This window comes from Eretmochelys imbricata, chromosome 1 (genome assembly GCF_965152235.1).
Source record: "Eretmochelys imbricata isolate rEreImb1 chromosome 1, rEreImb1.hap1, whole genome shotgun sequence".
Taxonomy (NCBI): domain Eukaryota; kingdom Metazoa; phylum Chordata; order Testudines; family Cheloniidae; genus Eretmochelys; species Eretmochelys imbricata.
Genome location: NC_135572.1, coordinates 20,245,949 through 20,267,423, shown reverse-complemented (window position 1 = coordinate 20,267,423; position 21,475 = coordinate 20,245,949).

Genomic DNA, 21,475 nt, shown 5'->3' with positions numbered 1-21,475 from the left:
TGTCCAACATTAGCTGAATAGAGTTGATTTGCCTGAGGGTATGGCGGAAACATTGACAGTGCACTTTATTTGTTCTGGAATATGTGCAGTAGTGATTTTGTCCACACTCAGCACAATAACATCTGGTATTGTAACTGCATGCACCTGTTGATTGAACTGGCTGCTGCAACATACTTTTGCAAAAAGATTGGACATTTTGCTATGATTGCACTGAGCTACTTTTGCCGGACATCCTGTATAGCTTGCAAGGTGTTGTGGGGATCCACAGAGAAAGCATGCTTTTACTGTATTTTGAATTTTCTGATTTGGTGGTTTTTCATTCGTTTTCCTCTTAGAGTCGTTTGTCTGCAGCGATAGTGAACTTTTCTGCAAAGGAGCCACAGCCTGGACTGTGCCTCCTGTATCCATGCTCATTATTTTGGCTTCAACTGTAGCTGACTCAATCTGAGTAGCAATGGTTATTGCTTTTTCTAGTGTAAATTGTGGTTCTAGAAGTGAGCATTCTCTTACACAAAGCATGGTTGTTTTCTCAATGAGCTGGTCTCTAATCATCTCATCTGCCATATTCCTAAACTCACAAGTTACAATCAGACTCCTCAGGGAAGCAATATACTGCATTATAGTCTCCCCTGGCTTCTGCTCACGCTGGTGAAATCTGTAGCAATTAACTACAACATTCACTTTTGGTACAAAAAAGTTCTTTAATGCAGTGAGTGCAGTCTCATATTTATCATCTGCAAGGGGAAAAGTGTATAATATACGCTGCCCTTCTGTTCCAAGGCAGTGGATTAGCACAGCACGCTTTCTTACTTCATAAATCTCTGTAGCACTGATTGCAAGCAGATAAGTCTCAAACATATGGATCCAGGCAGTGAAAGCAATTGGAGGCTCACCTGTGCTTTGCAGAAAGGGTGGGTGGGTTCAGAGGCAGAAGATCCATCCTCATCACCAAAATGTTGTAACAAACTTCAACAGGACTTTATTCTTAAAGTGGAAACCTCTTTACCAAGCTGCTGCCGCACCCCCAGTAGCTCTCACTCAGCCTCCTCAACTCCTCCCTGCCCCCTGCTCCTTCCTGTTTCCTGTCCTCTCAGACTCCCAACAGCCAGTGCTCCCAGTTCTAATAATTACAAGCAGCATCTAAACACCACAGTAGAATGCATAAAATTTGCATCTAAAAAGAAGGAAAAAAGGAATAAATTACTTAATTCTTTGGCAGAGGAGATGGCTAAATTTGAAAAAGAAACCATAAACATTCAGAATAATGAGCTGCTACACTGACTCATTACCTCAAAATACAAATACAATGAATATATGTCTACCTAGATTGAATTCACGCTTAATAGTGTTAAACAGAGGCATTTTAAATGGGGGGATAAAGTGGGAAAACTCCTAGCAAGGAAAATTAAAATAGCTTCATACACTAACACTATATCCTATATATAAAAGGACAGCAGTCTTTTTGTACTAGAACCTGATAAAATTAACAATATAAAGGCTTTTATGAATAGTGCGTTTGATTCCAATCAATTTGACCAGATTATGGAGGGAGTATCCCTAAATACATTGCCGATACCTCACTCTACTAGAAGTTAATCAAGCAATTGGCTGGGCAAACCACCTGGGTGCAGTGGGGAGAATTGTATAAGACATTTATCAATTAATTAGAGCATCAGAAATCTACAATGAAATATTTACAAAAGATGATGTCAGGGGACATGAGGATGGCAGAAATTATCCTATTTCTAAAAAAAGACAACATGGTCTTCCTTGTGGTGATTACCACCCTATCTCTTTGTTGAACCTACAAAGATTCTCACTTCACACTTATGCAACATTACTCCATCAATCATTCACGTGGACCAGGTGGGTTTTATTCACAGCAGATTAGAGTGGACAATATTCAGAATATACACCATTTAATCGCCAGGCACAGACAACTGATGCTCCAGCTGCTATGCTATCGTCAGATGCTAAAAAGTCCTTCAAACAAGTGGAATGGCTATACCAACAAACAATCCTGAGAAAATTAGGATTTAAATCTAAATTTCTTACTTGGTATTCTTTACAAAGCACCCTTTGCCACTGTTCTGACAAATGGTGTTATTGCCTCTACTTTTCAGTTACATCAATGAGTCAGGGATGTCCTCTATCAGCTCTTCTATTTTACATAGCAGTGGAACTTCTAGCAGCATATATGAGACAGATACCCTCCATTGAAGGTATTACAATTCTGGATAAAGAATACAAGATTAGCCTATACACGAATGATATTCTGTTCACTCTCAAGAATCCCTCTTCTTCGATTCCACCACTATCTGCAGTAAACTACTTTGATGAGATATCAGGATTTTGGATAAACTGGAACAAGTCTCAATTGATGGATATTTCTCATAAACCAAATCCATTTAAAATACAACCATCCTCCTTTCATTCACTCAAAGAGATGACCTACTTAGGATCGGGATATGCTCTGATTTGTCAAAGATAGTATCTGCAAATATGGATGTGATACTCACAGAAGTGACAAAAGACATGGAGAAATGGTGTTTGCTGCCAATATCTTTATCGGGAAACGTAGAACCTATTTCAATGAATGTAGGACCAAGGTTAATATATATGTTTAGCTTAATTCCACTTACATTTCCTGCTACAATTTTCGTAAAAATAAATAGAATTGGACAACCATTCTTAAGGAGTATGAAGATACCATGGCTATCCCACAAAATAGAAAGTATGGCCAAAAGAGGGAGTGGGATTATTTGTTTTGTATTTATATCACCTGGCTTTTCAAATAAGATTTTTATAAACTAGTTCTGTCCCACCAACTCTTCCCAAGCCCCAGTGTGGCTTGAGAGTGAAAAAAAATTAGTTAACCCCTTTGACTCTTATGCTAAACTTCCATTTTCAAAGCAGTAGCCTGCACCTTTAAGGAAAACCACAACATTTACTTCCTGTTAGAGTGTTCTGCAGAAAATCAAGTCCATTACCACTTTCCATCTCATTGACTCTTCTTCCGAGGCATCTGGAATATTCCCCAATTTAAATTTGCTAATTGCTCAAAACACAAATCCACCTCGTTAACCAAGGGCATATTAACTGTAAAGGATATTATTGAATGGACAATGTTAGCCCCCTTTACAGTTCATAGAGATAAACATGAGCTACCAATAGAGCAAGGTCCTTTCTACAATAATCTTTTACTCAAAATTATAAAGGTGCTGAGGAATAACACTCTACTTGAAGTGTACCTTAAAAAGTATAATAGCCAAAAACATTTTGTGGGTAACACATAGAAATGGCTGAACTCCTGGTTTGAGCCTATTAACTATATCCCAGAAGAAAAATGGGAGAAGGAGCTAAACATCTTCATTTCCTCCAAGAGGAGTGATAACATCTGGGTCAATATATGCAGAATTGTTGTCCAAAGTTTTCAGAACTCAAAGCAGTGGTAACTTAACTGTTTCTTTCCAGGTGCTGTCAGGAATAAATGATTGGGGACACCATTCCTCTGCCTGAAAAATTATTGGTACAAATAAGAGTACTAAAACTACGTTTTTATTAGGTCTCAAGCACAGGCGCGCACACACATATCAAATGGCCCTCATTTCATCCAGCTGCATGCTCCTTGCCCAAAGAAAAGCTTCCTCGGACTTCTCCTAATCTTGCGTATTTTTTTATAACTAACTTAAACAAAGCACATAACTCATTGAGATTCCTAGTGGATGACCATAGTAACGCCTAGTGGGTCACCAATTCTCCTAATTTCAGCAAACTACTAATTATCTCTTATCATCAAAATATTCCTCGTGTCTCTAATCATAACAACAATAAAACTTATGTCAGGGGCACTTAAAACCAGGTTAGAATCATAGAATCATAGAATATCAGGGTTGGAAGGGACCTCAGGAGGTCATCTAGTCCAACCCCCTGCTCAAAGCAGGACCATTCCCCAATTAAATCATCCCAGCCAGGGCTTTGTCAAGCCTGACCTTAAAAACTTCTAAGGAAGGAGATTCTACCACCTCCCTAGGTAACGCATTCCAGTGTTTCACCACCCTCCTAGTGAAAAAGTTTTTCCTAATATTCAACCTAAACCTCCCCCACTGCAACTTGAGACCATTACTCCTTGTCCTGTCCTCTTCTACCACTGAGAATAGTCTAGAACCATCCTCTCTGGAACCACCTCTCAGGTAGTTGAAAGCAGCTATCAAATGCCCCCTCATTCTTCTCTTCTGCAGACTAAACAATCCCAGTTCCCTCAGCCTCTCCTCATAAGTCATGTGTTCCAGATCCCTAATCATTTTTGTTGCCCTTCGCTGGACTCCCTCCAATTTATCCACATCCTTCTTGTAGTGTGGGGCCCAAAACTGGACACAGTACTCCAGATGAGGCCTCACCAATGTCGAATAGAGGGGGACGATCACGTCCCTCGATCTCCTCGCTATGCCCCTACTTACACATCCCAAAATGCCATTGGCCTTCTTGGCAACAAGGGCACACTGCTGACTCATATCCAGCTTCTCGTCCACTGTCACCCCTAGGTCCTTTTCCGCAGAACTGCTGCCTAGCCATTCGGTCCCTAGTCTGTAGCGGTGCATTGGGTTCTTCCGCCCTAAGTGCAGGTTTCTGCACTTATCCTTATTGAACCTCATCAGATTTCTTTTGGCCCAATCCTCCAATTTGTCTAGGTCCCTCTGTATCCTATCCCTGCCCTCCAGCGTATCTACCACTCCTCCTACTTTAGTATCATCCGCAAATTTGCTGAGAGTGCAATCCACACCATCCTCCAGATCATTTATGAAGATATTGAACAAAACTGGCCCCAGGACCGACCCCTGGGGCACTCCCCTTGACACCGGCTGCCAACTAGACATGGAGCCATTGATCACTACGCATTGAGCCCGACAATCTAGCCAACTTTCTACCCACCTTATAGTGCATTCATCCAGCCCATACTTCTTTAACTTGCTGACTTGCTGGTTGACTGTCCAAACATTCCTTCCATTCTCATGGTACATTAACTCGCTCTCCCATTCTGATTAGAAGAACTGCACACGTGCAGCTGTTTGGCCTTGCCTCTTCAAGCCCTAAGGTTATTTCTAGCAATGTAGTATTTGATTTTCAAATAGCAGTGGCTGGACACACAAAGTGGTTGACTACAGTAATGTCAGGTTCTGGGGTTACACACAGTAGTGTCAAATTTTGGGGATACAGAACATCCAGTTCTCTGTTTTTCCATTTCCTTCTGAACTAATTTCTAACTAGATATATTGGATTCCTGAGCAATTGCATAAAGCTGGATGCGCCCCACATAGTAAATACTGGAGATAGGAAGCTCTAATGCAAACCTGTCTCAAATAGCCCTTGAATGTCAAAGTATATCCCCACTTTGGAAGGAAGTGGGTGGTGCTGTATCTAAGGCGAGAGATGTAAGGTTTCCCCTGTGTCAAGCCTCTATGTTTTGGGCATTTTAGAAGACCTGCCCTGTTTGAGTAATTTCAGGGAACATATTGCTGCAGCACTTATACTGTCCAAAAGATTCATTTAATGAAAAGGGAAATCTGCTCTTTCCCCCACTCTCCTCCCCCCCCACACACACATTCTTTGACTGGCTAACTGAGTTAACTGACACCGCCCTCATGGAAAAACGGACATTAATCTATAGAGGCACAAGAACCAACTATGAAGATATTTGGTATTTCATGAGAACATTACAAACGGACTCCAGGTAGATTGGGTTCTAGTGCTTTTCCTTTTTTCTGTGGGGTGGGGTGGAGTTGTTATAACTCTCAGCAGTATTTATCTATGAATATATCATACTGTGTTATTGTGAAATCATTACTCCTGCTATGTTTTTGTCATTGTATTTGAATATATCTGTATGGATATATTAAAACTTCTGAAAAATAGAAGAAGAAGAAGAAGAAGAAGAGAAAATAAAAACTCATCTAAAATACATGATGGATGTGTGAAGAAAGGGTAAAGTAAGATAAGGAGATTGGTTTTCCAACCAGCTCTACTAAAACGGTGTGTGATCATTGTATGTTGAGAAACCTGTCTTCCACAGCTTGTTCTTGTGCAGAACAATGCACAAGTATTTGCACAGACATCTTTACAGAAGCAAAGATACATAGATATTCCAGAGATCCAGCTGCACATCTCCTCTGCAACAGATCTTGCAACTTTTCCCTGGATTACGCCTTTCAGGAAAAAGCTGTCCTCTCAGCTCTTGTTGTGCTGTTTCTGCTCTGCAGATTGGTCATTCTTTTATGGGCAGAAAGCTGCCTACATAACCTGGAGGATTATATCTGATGCTCGTTCACAGTCTACAAAAGACAATAAAAGCCTGCAGACAGAAACTAACTCACCAGAACCAGTATGTTTTCTGAGGCTGCAATTTCCTATATCACCTAAGTCTATGAATGTGTGTGTCATTGGATGCTACTAGTCTCACAAGCTGTATTTCCTCTGCTTAAAGAAAAGCATGAGGAAAAGAAATGTCGCTGAACTGTAGGGCAAAACTGTTGATCTCCTCTATCCTCTCTCCTCTTTTCTCAGCCTTTTGATCCTTTAGGATATATTTTATCCTCCATAGCTGTGCTGATGAGCTTAAAACACAGGAAGCACGTGATTTGAAATAAAATCTAGATTGTTGGTATTCCATAATTATGAAATAAACAAACAAAACTTAAAAGGGAACATAGAGACCCCAAATAAATGAAACACCTAACTCTTGCTACCGACAGTCCTACAGTATTTTATCCCAAAGTCAGTGCTCATTAGGATGTTGCTAATGTACTCCCACCAGTTTTTGCCAAATCTATCTTCTTTATTGCTGACTGGTTATGCCTAATTTGTAAGGTCCTAGTTGACTCCTGTTAAGGTATATCTACATGGGGATAAAAGCCCCACAGCATGGCCATGGCTGGCCCGGGGTCAGCTGACGGGCTTTTGGGGCTCAGGTTGTGGGGCTAAAAATTGTGTGTAGATATTTGAGCTTGGGCTGCAGCCCGAGCTCTGGGATCCTCCACCCTCGCAGATCCCAGACCTCAGGTACCAGCCTGAGCTCAAACGTCTATATACTGATTTTTCAGCCCCAGAGGCGGAGCCCCGCAAGCCCAAGTCAGCTGAACCAGGGTTTCTTATCCCCATGTAGACATAACCTTAGGGAGGCCTTTGCCAGCATGTTTTCCTCTAGCAGCTGACTCTTTAAATCTAGGGGAAACAGTGAGCTGTAGCCCTAAGGTGGCAATTTTGGACATCAGCTGCTTAATGTTTCCAGTTGTAATTCCATTGAAGTAAATATTCTCCCCACATTTGGTGGCTGGCTGTGCTGTAGGGAATTCAGGGTTGTGGGGGAGGAATTCAGGAGATGTAGGGGCTATTCCTCTCCTCTTCACCTTAGACTTAGGGTAAATTCTGTAATTTCTCTCTGACTAAGATTCCCTGTCTGAAAAATGATAATACTGACACTCCCTTTGCAAAGGCCTGAAAATCACTCTGTCTGTGGTAATGTAGGGTATTTTTTCTCCTGCCTGACTTTCCTGTTTCTTTTCAGAGATGCTCACATTCAGGATTGCTTTTCAATTAACCTTAGGCATTTATAATCCATATCCAGCTGCCTGTTAACGATAGTCATCAAGGTATAAGGCATCCAGAAACGGTCCTACTGTTTTCCATCAAATTAATAGCAATTGTAGGCCCACTAGAAGAAAAAGAGCATCATAGAATCATAGAATATCAGGGTTGGAAGGGACCTCAGGAGGTCATCTAGTCAAACCCCCTGCTCAAAGCAGGACCAATCTCCCATTTTTGTGCCAGATCCCAAAATGGCACCCTCAAGGATTGAACTCACAACCCTGGGCTTAGCAGGCCAATGCTCAAACCACGGAGCTATCCCTCCCCCAAATCATTTTGTCCATATTCACCTCAGTAGGATCCTAGAAGAATACCTGTCCCGACAGGTTTCAGAGCAGAAGCCACGTTAGTCTGTAACCGCAAAAAGAAAAGGAGTACTTGTGGCACCTTAGAGACTAACAAATTTGTTTGAACATAAGCTTTTGTGAGCTGCAGCTCACTTCATCAGATGCATGTAGTGGAAAATACAGTGGGGAGATTTTATATACACAGAGAACATGAAACAATGGGTGTTACATTACACACTGTAATGAGAGTGATCACTTAAGGTGAGCTATTACCAGCAGGAGAGCGTGGGAGAGGGTTGGAGAGAAACTTTTAGTAGTGATAATAAAAGTGGGCCATTTCCAGCAGTTGACAAGAACGTGTGAGGAACAGTGTGTGTGTGGGGAGGGGGGATAAACATGAGGAAATAGTTTTACTTTGTGTAATGACCCATGCACTCCCAGTCTTTATTCAAGCCTAAGTTAATTGTATCCAGTTTGCAAATTAATTCCAATTCAGCAGTCTCTCGTTGGAGTCTGTTTTTGAAGTTTTTTTGTTGAAGAATTGCCACTTTTAGGTCTGTAATCGAGTGACCAAAGAGATTGAAGTGTTCTCCGACTGGCTTTTGAATGTTATAATTCTTGACGTCTGATTTGTGTCCATTTATTCTTTTATGTAGAGACTGTCCAGTTTGCCCAATGTACATGGCAGACGGGCATTGCTGGCACATGATGGCATATATCACATTGGTAGATGTGCAGGTGAATGAGCCTCTGATAGTCTGGCTGGTGTGATTAGGCCCTATGATGGTGTCCCCTGAACAGATACGTGGACACAGTCGGCAACAGGCTTTGTTGCAAGGATAGGTTCCTGGGTTAGTGTTTTTGTTGTGTGGTGTGTGGTTGCTGGTGAGTATTTGCTTCAGGTTGGAGGGCTGTCTGTAAGTAAGGACTGGCCTGTCTCCCAAGATGGGAGTGAGAGTGATGTGACAGTGATGGGCCATCCTTCAGGATAGGTTGTAGATCCTTGATGATGCGTTGGAGAGGTTTTAGTTGGGGGCTGAAGGTGATGGCTAGTGGCGTTCTGTTATTTTCTTTGTTGGGCCTGTCCTGTAGTAGGTAACTTCTGGGTACTCTTCTGGCTCTGTCAATCTGTTTCTTCACTTCAGCAGGTGGGTATTGTAGTTGTAAGAATGCTTGATAGAGATCTTGTAGGTATTTGTCTCTGTCTGAGGGGTTGGAGCAAATGCGGTTGTATCGTAGAGCTTAGCTGTAGACAATGGATCGTGTGGTGTGGTCTGGATGAAAGCTGGAGGCATGTAGGTAGGCATAGTGGTCAGTAGGTTTCCGGTATAGGATGGTGTTTATGTGACCATCGCTTATTAGCACCGTAGTGTCCAGGAAGTGAATCTCTTGTGTGGCCTGGTCCAGGCTGAGGTTGATGGTGGGATGGAAATTGTTGAAATCATGGTGGAATTCCTCAAGGGCTTCTTTTCCATGGGTCCAGATGATGAAGATGTCGTCAATGTAGCACAAGTAGAGTAGGGGCATTAGGGGACGAGAGCTGAGGAAGCGTTGTTCTAAGTCAGCCATAAAAATGTTGACATACTGTGGGGCCATAGGGGTACCCATAGCAGTGCCGCTGACTTGAAGGTATATATTGCCCCCAAATGTGAAATAGTTATGGGTGAGGACAAAGTCACAAAGTTCAGCCACCAGGTTTGCCATGACATGATTGAGGATACTGTTCCTGATGGCTTGTAGTCCATCTTTGTGTGGAATGTTGGCGTAGAGGGCTTCTACATCCATAGTGGCTAGGATGGTGTTTTCAGGAAGATCACCGATGGATTGTAGTTTCTTCAGGAAGTCAGTGGTGTCTCTAAGACAGCTGGGAGTGCTGGTAGTGTAGGGCCTGAGGAGGGAGTCTACATAGCCAGACAATCCCTGCTGTCAGGGTTCCAATGCCTGAGACGATGGGGCGTCCAGGATTTCAGGGTTTATGGATCTTGGGTAGCAGATAGAATACCCCTGGTCAGGGTTCTAGGGGTGTGTCTGTGTGAATTTGTTCTTGTGCTTTTTCAGGGAGTTTCTTGAGCAGATGGTATAGTTTCTTTTGGTAACCCTCAGTGGGATCAGAGGGTAATGGCTTGTAGAAAGTGGTGTTGGAGAGCTGCCTAGCAGCCTCTTGTTCATATTCCGACGTATTCATGATGATGACAGCACCTCCTTTGTCAGCCTTTTTGATTATGATGTCAAAGTTGTTTCTGAGGCTGTGAATAGCATTGTGTCCTGCACGGCTGAGGTTATGGGGAAAGTGATGCTGCTTTTCCACAATTTCAGCCCATGCATGTTGGCAGAAGCAGTCTATGTAGAAGTCCAGTCTGTTGTTTTGACCTTCAGGAGGAGTCCACCTTCTTTTTGTAGTGTTGGTAGGAAGGTCTCTGTGGGTTAGTATGTTGTTCAGATGTTTATTCCCCCCACCCCCACTGTTCCTCACATGTTCTTGTCAACTGCTGGAAATGGCCCACCTTTATTATCACTACTAAAGGTCCCCCCCGCCCTGCTCTCCTGCTGGTAATAGCTCACCTTACCTGATCACTCTTGTTACAGTCTGTATGGTAATACCCATTGTTTCATTTTCTCTGTGTATATAAAATCTCCCCACTGTATTTTCCACTACATGCATCCGATGAAGTGAGCTGCAGCTCATGAAAGCTTATGCTCAAATAAATTTGTTCATCTCTAAGGTGCCACACGGACTCCTTTTGTTTTTGTCCCTACAGGATAGATTCAGCTCAGCCACATCTCGTAGTAATACAACTCTCTGCTTCCCAAATTTAAAAGATTCAATCCCATTCTCTCATCCCTGAAGGAGTGGCACATTACCTGTTTTGACAGAGTTCAGCAAATAAAAATAGATGAGATAGGTTGCTTTTTTTGTCTTTGAATTAAATCTTTATTATAACAATGTTGTTTTTTTTCTTTTTTTAAAAAAGTACTTTTACAAACAAAGAGCCTTCGTCACTCCAACAGTAAGAAATCCCCTTCTGTATGACACAATGAATACAAATGTCCTGCATTCAGCTAAGCCACAAAAGCACCTTTTTCTTCATCGGTAACCCACCGTTAGGGACAGTGCTGTTTTATTGTGAAAATCATCAGGTGCCATCTAGCTCAGCATTTATAACTGATAACTTCAGAGCGTTATCACGTTGCTTGGAAGAGCTTGCTATTAACTTCCAACTGAATGAAATTAGCCGCACATCAGCTCTGGGGAACGGAGTTGCAGAGGGATAGGAAAAACAATAATGATAATTCAGAACTTTATGGTGACTACACCTAATACAGACTATCAGGGAAGTAAGACCCTTGCCCATATCCCTTATCCCATTACACAGAGCAGATGTGAGAGGGCTCCCTGGATGTTCAGCCCAGATTCTAGGATGAAAGAAGGGCTGTGTACCTGATATTCTCCACCCCCGCACCATGAGCAGGTGGGTGGTGAGGGACAGAAATGGGTAGGTAATGAACAGAGCCATGGCTCCACCACCAAATACACTACGATCAATGCAAGGGGAGAGAAGTAAGTTGTATCTTGCAGGGGATGTCACAGCTTACTTTCCCTCCCTATATTAAGATGTGGAACAGGGGAGAAATTGTGTGTCTGTGTTGCTGTTCCTTCCCAGGGCCCCTTCCAAGGTGGTGTAGCTAGATGCTGACCCTTACACAGAGTTGAATCTAAAGGCCCATCTCGCCCTTAGGTAACATGGTCCCCGCCTTCAGTATCCAGTGCATTGATGGATAATAAATTATCAGTCACAACATCTTTTATTTAACTCTGTGTAGTTGTCGCCCAGAAGCTGACTCATGATGTGTGAGTTCAGGCATTGTAAAGCTGTCCAAAAGCACTTCTCTACTGCTGGTTATAATAAAAGACCTTTCCCCTGCAAACCTGAAGGTAAAACTTCTGAAGCAATTGGCCTTTTCACAGATTGTGGCACCTTAGGCTAGACAATGTTTGAAGCACAATTTCCATGCAATTTAAGATTTCCTTTTTGGCTGTTTCAGAAGTCTGCATTTTCTCTCTTTCTTTCATATTTTTTTTTAAGAAGGTCAGTTTATTCTTCAGAGGCGAGGGGACCCAACAGATTATTGTCTAGACTTCACACCCTGGCCTATTGCTGCCAAGCTGGCTTTTAAATTGTTCCTTACAATAACTCATTGCTCCTGAATGAAATATTCATCCCCACTTGCTATCCTGATGCATATGAAAAAGCGCTTTTGGCTCCAGTCTGACAAGCTCTGTAGCAAAGGTTTTCTAGGAGAGAGGTGAATGGAAATCTTTGGTATGTTTCATAAAATGCATGAGACAAACCAATTGGTTAGATAGGATTGTGGTTTTCATCAGTTACAAAACTCATTAATTTGTATCTGGATTTCAGACCTGTTCCCAATATGTTAGTCAATGATGTTTTAAAAATGAATGCAAATTTGCCCTAGAAACATGTGCTTTCTTAATTTTGTTAATTAGAATTAATTATCTATTAAGCAATGTGCCCATCAACTAGGAAGCTTACAGTCCAGAGTGCTGGGATTTTCTTATTAATTCTATATGAAACTGAGTCACAATAACAGCTGAAGTATGGGAGCTTACGGGATTGATTCAATCAAGGAATTCGTTCGGCTTCAGTAGCACACAAGAGAAGACAATTGTTTTGTGTCTGATATGTAGCGTCTGGTAGTAGATTTTGGTTGAATGGGTGCCCCATTGTGCTGTGCAATCACATGGGAAGACACAGTCCCTGTCCTGAACAGCTTACAGTCTAAGACAAGACTGAAGTAATGAATGAGATGAACAACGGAAAGGGGTGAAGGAGGAGGATGATAACACGGTGACATAGTTTAGCTACACGTACAACTTCTTGGTTCCAGGACATTAAAAAGGGCGAGAAAATGTGTACTGTAAATGTTTTTGTGGGTTGATGTGAGGCAAACCCAGAGCTGGACCAGGGCTGCTCACGCTGCGTCAATGACTCGTCCCTCTCCTTTTTCCCCATGTCTGGCTTCAACCACCACTTCAACCATCAGGCCTGACTACCTAGAACCCAGAGCCTGAGAATTGACAGTATTTCAGTGCTTAGTGCTATACAAGATGAAAATGAAGATGGCTCCTATCTAATCTCTCTTTCATATCGCTAATGAATCTGGAATCTTGGGACTCTGTGTTTCAGTGGATTGGGCACCATAAGATTAAGAGGCAAGAGACCTGCTTTTTAAACCCAGCTCCTCCAATAGTTCATGATGTAACCACTAATAAGTTACTTTAGCTTTTTGCGCTTCCATTTCTCCATCTGTAACATGGGGATAATGATACTTACCCACCATTTATAAAGTGCTGTAAGGACCCTGGATGAAAGAAAACAGTATATACATGTGGTAGATTTCAGAGTAACAGCCGTGTTAGTCTGTATTCGCAAAAAGAAAAGGAGTACTTGTGGCACCTTAGAGACTAACCAATTTATTTGAGCATGAGCTTTCGGGTGGATTGTTAGGATTATTATTGTTGTTATTTATTATTTGTATTATCATAGCACATAGGAGTCCCCATCAAGGACCAGCACCCATTATGTTATGCACTGTACAAACAAAAGATGGAACAAAAAGACAGTCCCTCCCCCAAAGAACTTACAATCTAAGTAATTGTTGCCATCTTGTCTAATCACTTGTCTTAAGATACATGTAAACTAGCTACCCAAATGGGGCCTGAGGGCAGACCTCTGTGCTTGTGTGCATCCCATGGACTTCAGTAGGGCTCTGTGTGGATGCAGATGTCAATCAGAAGAGCTCTAACTACAGGATCAGGTCACATAACTTTCTACTTTACTTTAGTAGGTACAATTTCATATTCCAATAGGACTTAATCCAAAACCCATTGAAGTCAATGGGAGTCATTCCATCAATCACAGTGGACTTTGGATCAGGACCATAGAGGTTTAAAACACTCCTTGATACTACTTATTACTGTGGATAGCAGTGCTGCTTTTCATTAAATGGGGGTTGAACAAAGGATGAAGTTGACCCTAGGTGTGCAGTCAATGCATTTTTGCAAATGTAGCTTTTCTAGAAAAACAAAATGGGTAAGGAAAGTTGAAATGCATCACTAGCATCCGAAAGCCAAGATCTGTAATATAAAAGATGCCTACAAAGGAAGTATTGACATTTAGCCTCACAGTTTCATTAAGTTTTAACTCTGTACATAGAAAACAATAATTATATGGTGTTTTAAGCCTTCACAAAAGGTCAGCTCACTAGTACTGCAGTACATAGCAGCAGAGGTTGATAAGATAATTCTCTGAGCAGAAACACGTTTTAATGGCTGATCGGGGCAAATTATAAGAGCTTCACGATGCACACTTGATAATGAGATTCAATTATTTCCTACGAGAATTTTAAGCCCCCTGAGCAACCCATCTTTTGCTTTCTGTAAGCAAAACTAATTTTCCCAAGTATAAAAATGACACTCATCTTTTTATTGTGCTGGCTTAGACAAAGGTCAGATCTAATAAAGATCACTGTGCTTGACAAATAACACTTAATGTTTCTTTTCCTCCAGCTTATACTATATTGCAAAGTCAGGTTACTACAGTAATAGAATAATGGTACTTGATTAACATTTCGAGTGCAAGATCACAGCAACACCCTCCATATCAGTCTCCATTCAAATATTCTTTTACATAAGGCTGGTATATATTGTATCTTGATACACTGAATCACTGAATATCCATCAAAAAAATCTATTGGCCGTTCAAGAAAGTGGAGAATACAGTAGGAAGAACCAGCACCCACTGATGCCCATCCCCTCCTAATAGATGTGCTTCAGAGAAAGATAAAAACTCCTTAGGGACTTTGAGCATATGCATTAGGAGGAAGGATGGTCCAGTGGTTAGGGCATTACCTTACAACTTGGGAGATCCATGACCTGCTCATTCACAGAGATCCGTGTGACCTTGACCAAGTCACTTGATCTCTCTTTGCCTCAGGTGTTCATCTGTAAAATGGAGATAATGACACTGCCCTACCTCACGGAGTGTTGTGAGGATGAACATTCTGAAGACCGTGAAGTGTTCTGATGCTACAGTGATGGGGGCTGTATAAGTACCATAGGTAAAAATTCCAAACCCAAATTTGCTGCACAAGGTCAACATGTGGACTTGTTTCTCTGTAATCTGCTTCTCCTACATTTAGGATTACTTTCTTATGATCACATAATACCTTTAATAATAAAAATAGACACAAAGACCATTGCAACATAAGCGTTATCTTTAATCATTGGAGAAGATTTGAGAACCTATAATAAATAGGACCATTGGAGAAGATTGGAGAACCTATAATAAATAGTTAAATTCTAGCTTTCAGAATGAGATATTTTAAGTAGGCATTCACTGGATCTTCTTCAACCCTTTTCTAGTTTTAACTTTGACTATTCCAAGAAATACAATCTTTGCAATACTGATATTTGGATGATATTGTAGGGTGATGAAATCATTGGGAGTTGCAGAGGCACAGACTCTCTGAAAATCAGGTCCTAGTTTTCTCAAGCTGAGCACCTGGGATTATAGGTCACGTCTGAAAATCCGGTCTAAGTGAATTGCCCGAGAGGCACCCAGTAAATTGTGGGAGAGACAGAAACAGAATTCAGGAGTGTTGACTTCCAATCTTCATCTTTAATGGGTAGACTCTGACTCTTAACGCTATGTTCATTCCCAGTGTTTCCTTTTCTGCAGCAGCCACATGGCATTCTCTGTTCTTGATACTAATCATCCTATGGCCCAAAGCTGATTGCCATGAGTCACTTCTGGTTTCTTCTCAGCTAGTTTAAATTGTTTGCATTTAATTATTGCTGGTCTTTAATGTATTCTTTTTTTTCCAAGATCTCCACTGATTTTATTTAGGATTTTCCCTATCGTCTCATGAGCTTTTGTTTTGTTTTTAAAGTGAGCTTCTTTGCAAATTTCTCTTCCCTTCCCCCCTTACCCCCCGCCCCATTCTGCCAACTCTTAATTTTTCCTGTCTTTTGTTATGAAAATATGTTCAGTAAATAAAGTTCAACTAATATACATTTTAAATATACAGTTCATTTGTGGGAAGCCTGGGCTACTTACATAAAATACCAGGTGGGGGAATGTTTTAGAGGTCTCTCAAAATGGGAAAAATAGGTTTTCTTCAGGCTTTTTCTTTTCAGCCTTGGTCTGAATTTGCTAAGATGACAGTACAGAAATCCTGCTTCCAGGCCACTTAACAAAAGCGTCTTCAAGTGAAAAGAAATACTTCCCAGAGCCAACAGAGAGCTGAAGTGTGAAAAGCTGCTCCACGTGCTAAAAGATGCATGCCCCATGGACATCTTTAAAATTAGTTAGTTTAAACACCTGAAGCATGAAACAACATCTGCACGGGCTGTGATCAAACTCAAATGCAAAAATTAAAACTAGAAGAAGCTGATATTACTTTGGATGAAGCGGAATGCACAACGAACAGAACACAGATTAATCTTTTCCTTTCATCTTCCTTCCGTTACTCTGTTGAATATTCTTTCCTCGCTGCTTTTTATAACTCAGACTGTTACTATTACACTCTGAATGGAAAGAACTCGAGTATGTTGTAACTTCTCTTACCTAACATGGTACCAGCGTAAATTACTACTCCGGGCTCCACTCAGGATCCTGTCAATGGGGGTTTTCACTCTCTGGAGCAGGACCAGAGAGGGAGACAACCCGTTTACCTGATTCCCTGTGCAGCCTGTAATGAAACAATCTAGGACATGAAAGCATGCAAGCACCGAGTTAATCAAGGGCATCTAGAGCAATTTCTTCAGACTATTTTAATACAGTGAGTTGTTAGATGTAAAATGTTACAGGTGGCAGAAGTAGAGAGCACATTTCCAACAAGCAATACAGTATTAATTTAAATGCACAAGGGTCGAGCAAACCTTAATGGGAGCCGCAAGATTCCTCAAGTAATCAACTACTTTAAATGTTAGGGCAGCTGAATGCCACTTGAAATCCTTCCCACCCAAAGCAGCAATGAATACATGTCTATAGTAACTTCATATCTTTTTAGCCCCACCATGCAATGTGCTGAGTGCATTCAGCTCCCATGGAGTTCTATGGGAATTGAGGGTTCTCAGCACTTAGAGATCTCAGGCTCTTAACACATTATAAACAATATTAAGGGCTGACGGAAATGCAGTAAGAACATTTCATTGCAAAAGCCTGAGTTGGAGAACAGATACTGGCCACAGCTTCTTTACTAATGATTGGCTATAATTTCTGTACATTTACTATACATTCAGTTATCTTATTTTTCACCATTGAAACTAATAACGTACAAAATGCTTGCCAAGAAAAGGTTACATCTTCATCCCAGAAGTATGCCAATCATTATGAGCTGTATTGCAGTACAGCCTCGTGTCCCAAACTGAGATCAGTGACCCATTGTACTGGGCACAGTACAGACACACAGAGCTTACAATCTCAGGTCCTGATTCAGAAAAGCTCCCTGTTTAGAAAGGTGTGACTGCACATGCTTCACTGCAGGAGAGGAAAGTGATCAGGAGCAGCCGGCATGGATTCACCAAGGGAAGGTCACGCCTGACTAATCGAATCGCCTTCTATGATGAGATGACTGGTTCTGTGGATGAAGGGAAAGCAGTGGATGTATTGTTTCTTGACTTCAGCAAAGCTTTTGACACGGTCTCCCACAGTATTCTTGTCAGCAAGTTAAAGAAGTATGGGCTGGATGAATGCACTATAAGGTGGGTAGAAAGCTGGCTAGATTGTCGGGCTCAACGGGTAGTGATCAATGGCTCCATGTCTAGTTGGCAGCCGGTATCAAGTGGAGTGCCCCAGGGGTCGGTCCTGGGGCCGGTTTTGTTCAATATCTTCATAAATGATCTGGAGGATGGTGTGGATTGCACTCTCAGCAAATTTGTGGATGATACTAAACTAGGAGGAGTGGTAGATACCCTGGAGGGGAGGGATAGGATACAGAAGAACCTAGACAAATTGGAGGATTGGGCCAAAAGAAATCTGATGAGGTTCAATAAGGATAAGTGCAGGGTCCTGCACTTAGGATGGAAGAATCCAATGCACCGCTACAGACTAGGGACCGAATGGCTAGGCAGCAGTTCTGCGGAAAAGGACCTAGGGGTGACAGTGGACGAGAAGCTGGATATGAGTCAGCAGTGTGGCCTTGTTGCCAAGAAGGCCAATGGCATTTTGGGATGTATAAGTAGGGGCATAGCGAGCAGATCGAGGGACGTGATCGTTTCCCTCTATTCGACATTGGTGAGGCCTCATCTGGAGTACTGTGTCCAGTTTTGGGCCCCACACTACAAGAAGGATGTGGATAAATTGGAGAGAGTCCAGCGAAGGGCAACAAAAATGATTAGGGATCTAGAACACATGACTTATGAGGAGAGGCTGAGGGAGCTGGGATTGTTTAGCCTGCAGAAGAGAAGAATGAGGGGGGATTTGATAGCTGCTTTCAACTACCTGAAAGGGGGTTCCAAAGAGGATTGCTCTAGACTGTTCTCAATGGTAGCAGATGACAGAACAAGGAGTAATGGTCTCAAGTTGCAGTGGGGGAGGTTTAGATTGGATATTAGGAAAAACTTTTTCACTAAGAGGGTGGTGAAACACTGGAATGCGTTACCTAGGGAGGTGGTAGAATCTCCTTCCTTAGAGGTTTTTAAGGTCAGGCTTGACAAAGCCCTGGCTGGGATGATTTAACTGGGAATTGGTCCTGCTTCGAGCAGGGGGTTGGACTAGATGACCTTCTGGGGTCCCTTCCAACCCTGATATTCTATGATTCTATTCTATGATTCCCTGAATCATGTCATAGAGAGACAAGGCCGCTAAAGGAAGTATTATACCTATTTTATGGACGGGAACTGATTCACAAGAAGATTACAGCCCTGATTCAGAAGTGCTTTCCTGAACAGGGATGGACTTAGTCACATACTTGGCTAAATCAGGGCCTAAGTGACTTATCCATGGTGACCCATGATGTCTATGGCAGAATCAGGAGTTAAAAGCCATATCTCTAGAGTCCCATTCCTGTGCCTTTAACCAAATGCCATCTGTGTTCTCTAGTGTAATAACAGTCACTCATTAGTGATCATGTTAGAAACTTAGTTTCACTAACTGAATACATTTGTTAGTCTCTAAGGTGCCACAAGGACTCCTCGTTGTTTTTGAAGATATTAAAACAGCAGATACTCAAATTGAGCAATATTCAATAATGCAAAAAATCTTCCATTATTACACATATGCATCTTCCTTAACAGCACTTCCAAGATCAGGACTTAACTACAGTTAAAATAGTTGAGTGTGAACGGCTATTTAACTTCAGACAACTCTGTAATTAACTGTCTTTTCCAAGGGGTATAGAGGCCCAGAGAGAGTGATTGCCTTGATGAGGAAGCAAGATCACTAAGAATGTTCAGTTCAACTGAGGGGAAAGTTTAAAACAAGGTTGCATTAAACAAACCAAAAAACCTGATGTGGGAGAAAACAAGAGCAAGAAAGGAAAAAAAAAATGCAAAAAGAGTAGGGGAAAGGGAAGCAACAAAAATGTAAGCCAAAATGCTTTGTCTTTTTAGTTCTGCTCAGTTTTTAAAACATTTTAACCCATATATCTAACTAGCTGTCACTGACAGATCATTTACAGGAATCGATCATTTTTATAGTGATTTGAAGGTCCTTGCGCTCTCTTCTAATAATAACAAAAGTAATGAAAAATTTCAATAAGAAAAATATCAATTACAGCTGAATTTTCCATTGGGGAAAATCAAAATGAAATGTTTCATTTCTAGTTGGGTTGACCATCTCTGTATCGGCCTGAGACACTGCAGTGCCACCAGAGAACTCTAGTTCTGCATCCCCATTCTGCCCGATAGGTTCTGCTCCCTGGCCACTCTACATGTTCCATGATTTACTACGGTCGTTCCCTGTGGCTGAGCCATGGAGACGCCTTTGTCAATGTCAATGAAACTCCATTTTCTGATGGAAATTGTTTCTTTCAGTATTTTTTTCAACCAGCCCTAATCATTATTAGACTAAAATTATTGAAATTTTCCATCTTCGTGAATGTTTTTACAAATACTGGTACCTGGCATTTATTTGAATGTTTGTAAATAAATGATATGTTCTCATGAATCATAGTCAATCAGACTTTTATTTATAATAATATGTATATTTTTTAACTCAGCCAGCTTTAGTTATTATGTTTTATTTTGTATTTCCTAAAGTCCTTCCTGTGGCAATAACAAGAACACTGAGGAGTGTGAATAGGCTTGTTTATGAATTTTAAATCAATTAACTGATAGCTGCTGGCCTACTTTTATTTTTTTTCCCCATTCACCTCAACTTCCCTCTCCCTTCCCACCTTGAGCATAGTACCTTGTACTAACACCTAATTAATTAATCCATCATGCAAAAGAAAATGAAAGTGATCTTTTGAATTAGAGACAAAAGAACTGACAAATATTATGGTTTTGTTTTCATCTTTGCAAATATTTTTGGGGTCTCTTAAGAGTTTGTATTATCACACAACTGTCAGAAACAATTGCCCTACTTCTGTTAATTGTTCTCCTGTGAATTTTCAGTACCTGAGCTCAATTTTGCCTAAACCATCAGATGCCTTGTTTGTTTAATAAAAAAAAAAAGCATCACAGGAAGCAAAACATTATGGCATCTGAATTTATCATCTGAAGCTGACCAGACAACAGCTTATTTATAACTGCACTCTGTCATTCTTAAAACCTCTGTGGAACCCTTGAGAATAGTTATCAGACACATGTCTGATGTTTCTTCCCCAACTACTGTACACCATAGCACCTTCCATCCAAGGGTCTCAAAGTATTTGATAGATCATTTAATTACGTTATCAGCATACCTCTGTGAGAATTATAACACTTGTTGTACAGACTGGGCAACTGAGGCAAAAAGACTGAATCACCCAGGGTGAATCAGTTGTAGAACCAGGAATAGAAACCAAAAGTCCTATTGTCTGTGTCTGTGTCTGCGTTTGGGCCCTGATCCTGCAAACATTTGGGGCCTGTTTCAGTGAAACACTTAAGCACACGCTTGACTTTACTGACTCCAATAAGATTGAAGCACATGCTTAAGAGCTTTCCTAAACAGGGGTTTGGTCAGGTACTTAGCTTTGTGTATCTGAGTAGTAACATTGAAATGAAAGCTGATTTCCCAGGCCCTTTGCGGAGGACAGAGCAGCCACTACTTGGCTGCTTATCCTCTTTCCTGCGGGTGGGTTGGGAGGAACAAGAAGTGGGAGAAGCTTCAGCTCCATCCCCAGCATGCCAGCAAGAGCACTGGAGCTGGCCCAGAAGGAGAAGTAGTCTGCACCATCAAAAAGACTGGCACAGATTACTTCCTCTCTGGAGCAAGGGAGAAATAAATTATGAATTTTAGTTACAGTCTGGTTTCTGACTCACTCCGTGGGCAGAATGGCTATTCGCTGCCCCTTCCTTGGGATGAGTTTTAAGGTTACAA